Source organism: Arachis hypogaea, chromosome 13, assembly GCF_003086295.3.
Source record: "Arachis hypogaea cultivar Tifrunner chromosome 13, arahy.Tifrunner.gnm2.J5K5, whole genome shotgun sequence".
NCBI lineage: Eukaryota > Viridiplantae > Streptophyta > Magnoliopsida > Fabales > Fabaceae > Arachis > Arachis hypogaea.
This window is the reverse complement of record NC_092048.1, coordinates 91,471,246-91,477,983: the sequence shown is the minus strand read 5'-3', so window position 1 is coordinate 91,477,983 and position 6,738 is coordinate 91,471,246. Positions and strand designations below refer to the sequence as shown.

The window sequence follows — 6,738 nt, the reverse complement described above, 5'->3', positions numbered from 1 at the left end:
TACTATTATTTTTCTATTCAATTCATGCCTACTTCTTCTCTAAGATATTCACTCGCACTTCAACCTGATGAATGTGATGATCCGTGACACTCGTCATCATTCTCACTTATGAACGCGTGCCTGACAACCACTTTCGTTCTATCTGCAATAGCTTGAGTGTTTATCTCTTGGCCTCCTGGTTCACGACACATGGTTGCCTCTCCTGACAACAGAGCATTCCATTCTGTGAGATCAGAGTCCTCGTGGTATAGGCTAGAACCATTGGCAGCATTCCTAAGATCCGAAAAGTCTAAACCTTGTCTGTGGTATTCCGAGTAGGATCTGGAAAGGGATGACTGTGACGAGCTTCAAACCTGTGAATGTGGGGCACAAGTGACAGTGTGCAAAAGGACAATGGTCCTATTCCGATGCTAGCGGGAACCGACAAATGATTAGCCGTGCGGTGACAGCGCATATGGATTTGTTTTCATCCGAGAGGATCATACAGCTTGCCATGGAAGGAGGTAACGCATGATTGGAAGAAGGTAGTAGGAAAGCAGACGTTCAAAAGCATCAAAGCATCTCCAGACGCTTATTTGAAATTCCCACCAAAACCTCATAACCATTTGAATCTGCCTGACTGAGATTTACAAGGATGACCATAGCTTGCTTCAAGCTGACAATCTCCGTGGGATCGTCCCTTACTCACGTAAGATATTACTAGGACGACCCAGTACACTTGCTGATAGTTGTGCAGAGTTGTGAAAAAGAGTTGAAATTCAGATTGTGCGTACCAAGTTTTTGGCGCCATTGTTAGAGATCACAATTTTAAAAATTGATTTTCAAAATCTTTTTCTTACTTTTTATTTCATATTTTCGAATTTATTACTAACATTTAATATTTTGAGTCAAAAATTTCAAGTTGTTACATGCCTATTAAGAAAGGTTCAATCTTTAAATTCTAGAATCATATCTTTTAGTTTCTTGTTAGTCAAGTAATCAACTTTAATTTCAAAAATCAAATATTTTCAATTTCCTTTTCAAATATTCTTCAAAATGATTTTCAATCATATCTTTTTCAAAATTTAATTTCAAAATCTTTTTCTAACTTCTTATCTTTTCAAAATTAATTTTCAAATCTTTTTCAATTAACTACTTGACTTTTTGTTTGAATTTAAAAGTTTTCTATTTCAATCATATCTTTTTTAAAACTACCTAACTACTTCTCTCTCTCCAATTTTTGAAAATAACTAACCCCTTTTTCAAAATTCTTTTTAATTAACTAATTGTTTTAAATTTTAATTTTATTTTATTCCTTTTTATGATTTTCGAATTATAACTATAACTAAAATAAAAACAAAAATACTTTCCTTTTATTTTAATTTAAAATTCGAATTCTCTTCCATCTCTTTCTATTTATTTATTTATTTACTAACACTTCTCTTCTTCTTATAATTCGAACCCTCTCTCTCTCTGTGTGTTCTAATTCTTCAACTTCTCTCTTCTTCATTCTACTCTTCTATTCTTCTACTCACATAAAGGAATCTCTATACTGTGACATAGAGGATTCCTATTCTTTTCTGTTCTCTTCTTTTTCATATGAGCAGGAGCAAGGATAAGAACATTCTTGTTGAAGCTGATCCGGAACCTGAAAGGACTCTAAAGAGGAAGCTAAGAAAAGCTAAAGCACAACACTCTGGAGAGGATCTGACAGAATTTTTCGAAAAAGAAGAAGAGATGACCGAACCCAACAACAATGGTGGAGATGCAAGGAAGATGCTTGGTGACTTTATTGTACCCTCTTCTGACTTCTGTGGAAGGAGCATCTCAATTCCTACAATTGGAGCAAACAACTTTGAGCTTAAGCCTCAATTAGTTTCTCTAATGCAGAAGAATTGCAAGTTTCATGGACTTCCATTGGAAGATCCTCATTAGTTTTTAGCTGAATTCTTGCAAATCTGTGACACTGTTAAGACCAATGGGGTTAATCCTGAGGTCTACAGACTTATGCTTTTCCCCTTTGCTGTAAGAGACAGAGCTAGGACATGGTTGGACTCACAACCTAAAGATAGCCTGAACTCTTGGAAAAAGTTGGTCAATACTTTCTTGGCCAAATTTTTTCTACCTCAGAAGTTGAGCAAGCTTAGAGTGGAAGTCTAAACCTTCAGACAGAAGGAAGGTGAATCCATCTATAAAGCTTGGGAAAGATACAAGCAATTGATCAGAAGGTGTCCTTCTGACATGTTTTCAGATTGGAGCATCATATGTATATTTTATGATGGTCTGTTTGAATTGTCTAAGGTGTCATTGGACCACTCTGCTGGAGGATCTCTTCATCTGAAGAAGACGCTTACAGAAGCCCAGGAACTCATTGAAATGGTTGCAAATAACCAGTTCATGTACACTTCTGAAAGGAATCCTGTGAATAATGGGACAACTCAGAAGAAAGGATTTCTTGAGATTGATACTCTGAATGCAATATTGGCTCAGAACAAAATATTGACTCAGCAAGTCAATATGATTTCTCAGAGTCTGTCTGGAATGGAAGCTGCATCAGGCAGTACTAAGGAAGCTTCCTCTGAAGAAGAAGCCTATGACCCTAAGAATCCTGCAATGAAAGAGGTGAATTACATGGGAGAATCCTATGGAAACACCTATAATCCTTCATGGAGGAATCATCCTAATCTCTCATGGAAGGATCAACAAAAGCCTAATCAAGGCTTCAATAATATTAATGGTGAAAGAAACAGGTTTGGCAACAGCACACCATTTCCATTATCTTCTCAGCAACAGACAGAGAATTCTAAGCAGAGCCACTCTGACTTAGCAACTGTAGTCTCTGATCTATCTAAGACCACTCTCAGTTTCATGACTGAAGCAAGGTCCTCCATTAGAAATTTGGAGGCACAAGTGAGTCAGCTGAGTAAAAGAGTTACTGAACTCCCTCCTAGTACTCTCCCAAGCAATACAAAAGAGAATCCAAAAAGAGAGTGCAAGGTCATAACTATAACCAACATGGCCGAACCTGGAGAGGAAGAAAAGGCAGTGATTTCCAATGAGGAAGACATCAATGGACATTCACTGGCCTCCAAGGAGTTCCTTAATGAGGAACCAAAGGAATCTGAGGCTCATATAGAGACCATAGAGATTCCACTGAACTTACTGTTGCCATTCATGAGCTCTGATGAGTATTCTTCCTCTAAAGAGGATGAAGACATTGTTGAAGAGCAAGTTGCTCAGTATCTAGGAGCAATCATGAAGCTGAATGCCAAGTTAATTGGTAATGAGACTTGGGAGGATGGACCCCCATTGCTCATCAATAAACTGAATGATCTGGTTCAACTGAAATTACCTCAGAAGAAACAGGATCCTGAAAAGTTCTTAATACCTTGTACCATAGGCACCATGACATTTAAAAAGGCTCTGTGTGACCTTGGGTCAAGTATAAACCTCATGCCCCTCTCTGTAATGGAGAAACTAGGGATCTTTGAGGTGTAAGCTGCAAGAATCTCACTAGAGATGGCAGACAATTCAAGAAAACAGGCTTATGGACTTGTAGAGGATGTCTTAGTGAAGGTTGAAGGCTATTACATCCCTGCTGACTTCATAATCCTAGAAACTGGAAAAGATGAAGATGAATCCATCATCCTTGGAAGACCCTTCCTAACCACAGCAAGAGCTGTGATAGAGTTAGTCCTTCAAGTGAATGAGGATTACCTTGTGTTTAAGGCTCAAGGATCTTCTTCTATAACCATGGAGAGGAAGCATGAAAAGCCTCTCTCAATACAGAGTCAAACAGAGCCCGCACACTCAATTTCTAAGTTTGGTGTTGGGAGGCCAACATCAAGCTCTGAGTCTCTATGAAGCTCTCTAAGAGCTTCACTGTCAAGCTACTGACATTAAAGAAGCGCTTATTGGGAGGCAACCCAATGTTATTTAATTTTATTTATTTTATTTTCCATTGTCACTCTATGTTTTCTTTAGGTTGATGATCATGTGAAGTCACAAAAATAACTAAAAAATCAAAAACAGAATAAAAAATAGCATTAAAAATAGCACACCCTAGAGGACAGGCTTACTGGCGTTTAAACGCCAGTAAGGATAGCAGAATGGGCGTTTAACACCCAGCCTGGCAGCATTCTGGGTGTTAAACACCAGAATGGGTAGCACTCTAGGCGTTTAACGCCAGAAAGGGCTGTCTGGCATAGGCTGGCGTTAAACGCCAGAAATGGGCAGCAGAGTGGCGTTTAACGCCAGAAAAGGTAGCAGGGCTGGTGTTTAACGCCAGGAAAGGTAGCAGAGCTGGCGTTAAATGCCAGAATTGGCACAGAATGGGCGTTTGAATGCCAGAATGGTCCAGGGACTCGAATTCCTTGACACCTCAGGATCTGTGGACCCCACAGGATCCCCATCTACCCCACTTCTTCTTGTCTCCTCTTTACATATTTCCATAACACTCTTCCCCAAATACCCTTGACCAATCCCATCATTAACTCTTCCCTAAATACCCTTCACCTATCAAATCCTACCCTCTTTCCCATATTCCCTTCACCGCTCACATCCATCCATCATTAAACCCCACCTACCTCACCATTCAAATTCAAACCATTTCCCTCCCAAAACCTAACCCCTCATACATGGCTACCCTCTCTCCCTTACCCTATAAATACCCCTTCTTACCACCTTCAATTTCACACTTCTTACACAATACACCCCCCTTGGCCGAACCAACACCAACCTTCCATCTCCTCCATTTCTTCTTCTTCTACTCTTTTCTTTCTTCTCTTGCTCGAGGATGAGCAAATCTTTTAAGTTTGGTGTGGGAAAAGCTAAAGCTTTTTATTTTCCATAACCATCAATGGCACCAAAGGCCGGAGAAACCTCTAGAAAGAGGAAAGGGAAGGCAATTGCTTCCACTACCAAGTCATGGAAGATGGAGAGATTCATCTCAAAGGTCCATCAAGACCACTTCTATGAAGTTGTGGCCAAGAAAAATGTGATCCCCGAGGTCCCCTTCAAGCTCAAAAAGAGCGAATATTTGGAGATCCGACATGAAGTTCGAAGAAGAGGTTGGGAAATCCTCACCAACCCTATTCAACAAGTCAGGATCTTAATGGTTCAAGAGTTCTATGCTAATGCATGGATCACTAAGAACCATGACCAAAGTGTGAACCCAAACCCAAAGAATTGGCTCACAATGGTTCGGGGGAAATACTTGGATTTTAGTCCGGAAAATGTGAGGCTAACATTCAACTTGCCAATGATGCAAGAAGATCTTCACCCTTTCACTAGAAGGGTCAACTTTGATCAAAGGTTGGACCAAGTCCTTAGGGACATTTGTGTGGAAGGAGCTCAATGGAAGAGAGATTCAAGGGGCAAGCCGGTTCAACTAAGAAGGCTTGACCTCAAACCCGTGGCTAGGGGATGGTTGGAGTTTATCCAACGCTCTATAATTCCTACTAGCAACCGGTCTGAAGTTATAATAGACCGGGCTATCATGGTCCATAGTATCATGAATGAAGAGAAAGTAGAAGTTCATGAGATCATATCTCTAGAACTCTACAAGGTGGAGGATAAGCCCTCTACTTTGGCAAGGTTAGCCTTTCCTCATCTCATTTATTATCTATGCAATTTAGCTGGAGTTGTCATAGAGGAAGACACCCTCATTGAAGAGGATAAGCCCATCACTAAGAAAAGGATGGAGCAAACAAGAGAGCCCACTCATGGACCTCAACAAGAGCATAAGGAAATTCCTCATCATGAAATCCCTGAGATGCCTCAAGGGATGCACTTTCCTCCATAAAATTATTGGGAGCAAATCAACACCTCCCTAGGAGAATTAAGTTCCAACATGGGACAACTAAGGGTGGAACACCAAGAGCATTCCATCCTCCTCTATAAAATTAGAGAAGACCAAAGAGCCATGAGGGAGGAGCAACAAAAGCAAGGAAGAGACATTGAGGAGCTCAAGCACTCCATAAGATCTACAAGAGGAAGTACTAGCCGCCATCACTAAGGTGGACCCGTTCTTTAATTTCCTTGTTCTTTATTTTCTGTTTTTTATTTCCTATGCCTTATGTTTTATTTATGTTGTGTCTTTATTACATGATCATTAGTGTCTAGTGTCTATGTCTTAAAGCAATGAATGTTCTATGAATCCATCACCTTTCTTAAATGAAAAATGTTTTAATTGCAAAAGAACAAGAAGTACATGGTTTTCGAATTCTATCTTGAAATTAGTTTAATTATTTTGATGTGGTGACAATACCTTTTGTTTTCTGAATGAATACTTGAACAGTGCATATTTTTTGAATTTGTTGTTTATGAATGTTAAAATTGTTGGCTCTTGAAAGAATAATGAAAAAAGAGAAATGTTATTGATAATCTAAAAAATCATAAAATTGATTCTTGAAGCAAGAAAAAGCAGTGAATATAAAGCTTGCGGAAAAAAGGCGGAAAAAAAAGAAGAGAAAGAAAGAGCAAGCAGAAAAAGCCAATAGCCCTTTAAACCAAAAGGCAAGGGTAGAAAAAGGATCCAAGGCTTTGAGCATTAATGGATAGGAGGGCCCACAGGAATAAAATCTTGGCCTAAGCGGCTAAACCAACCTGTCCATAACCATGTGCTTGTGGCGTGAAGGTGTCAAGTGAAAGCTTGAGACTAAGCGGTTAAAGTCGTGGTCCAAAGCAAAAAGAGTGTGCTTAAGAGCTCTGGACACCTCTAACTGGAGACTCTAGCAAAGCTGAGTCACAATAGGAAAA

General features: G+C 39.5%; 1 non-coding gene across 1 annotated transcript; it reads right to left on the bottom strand.

Annotated features, from left to right (window-relative positions):
- Window positions 1–2,118: 2,118 nt before the first annotated feature.
- Window positions 2,119–2,222, bottom strand: LOC112739397 (small nucleolar RNA R71). The gene has a single exon (XR_003170335.1). It is a non-coding gene; the product is annotated as a small nucleolar RNA R71 (small nucleolar RNA).
- Between the last annotated feature and the right edge of the window lie 4,516 nt (window positions 2,223–6,738).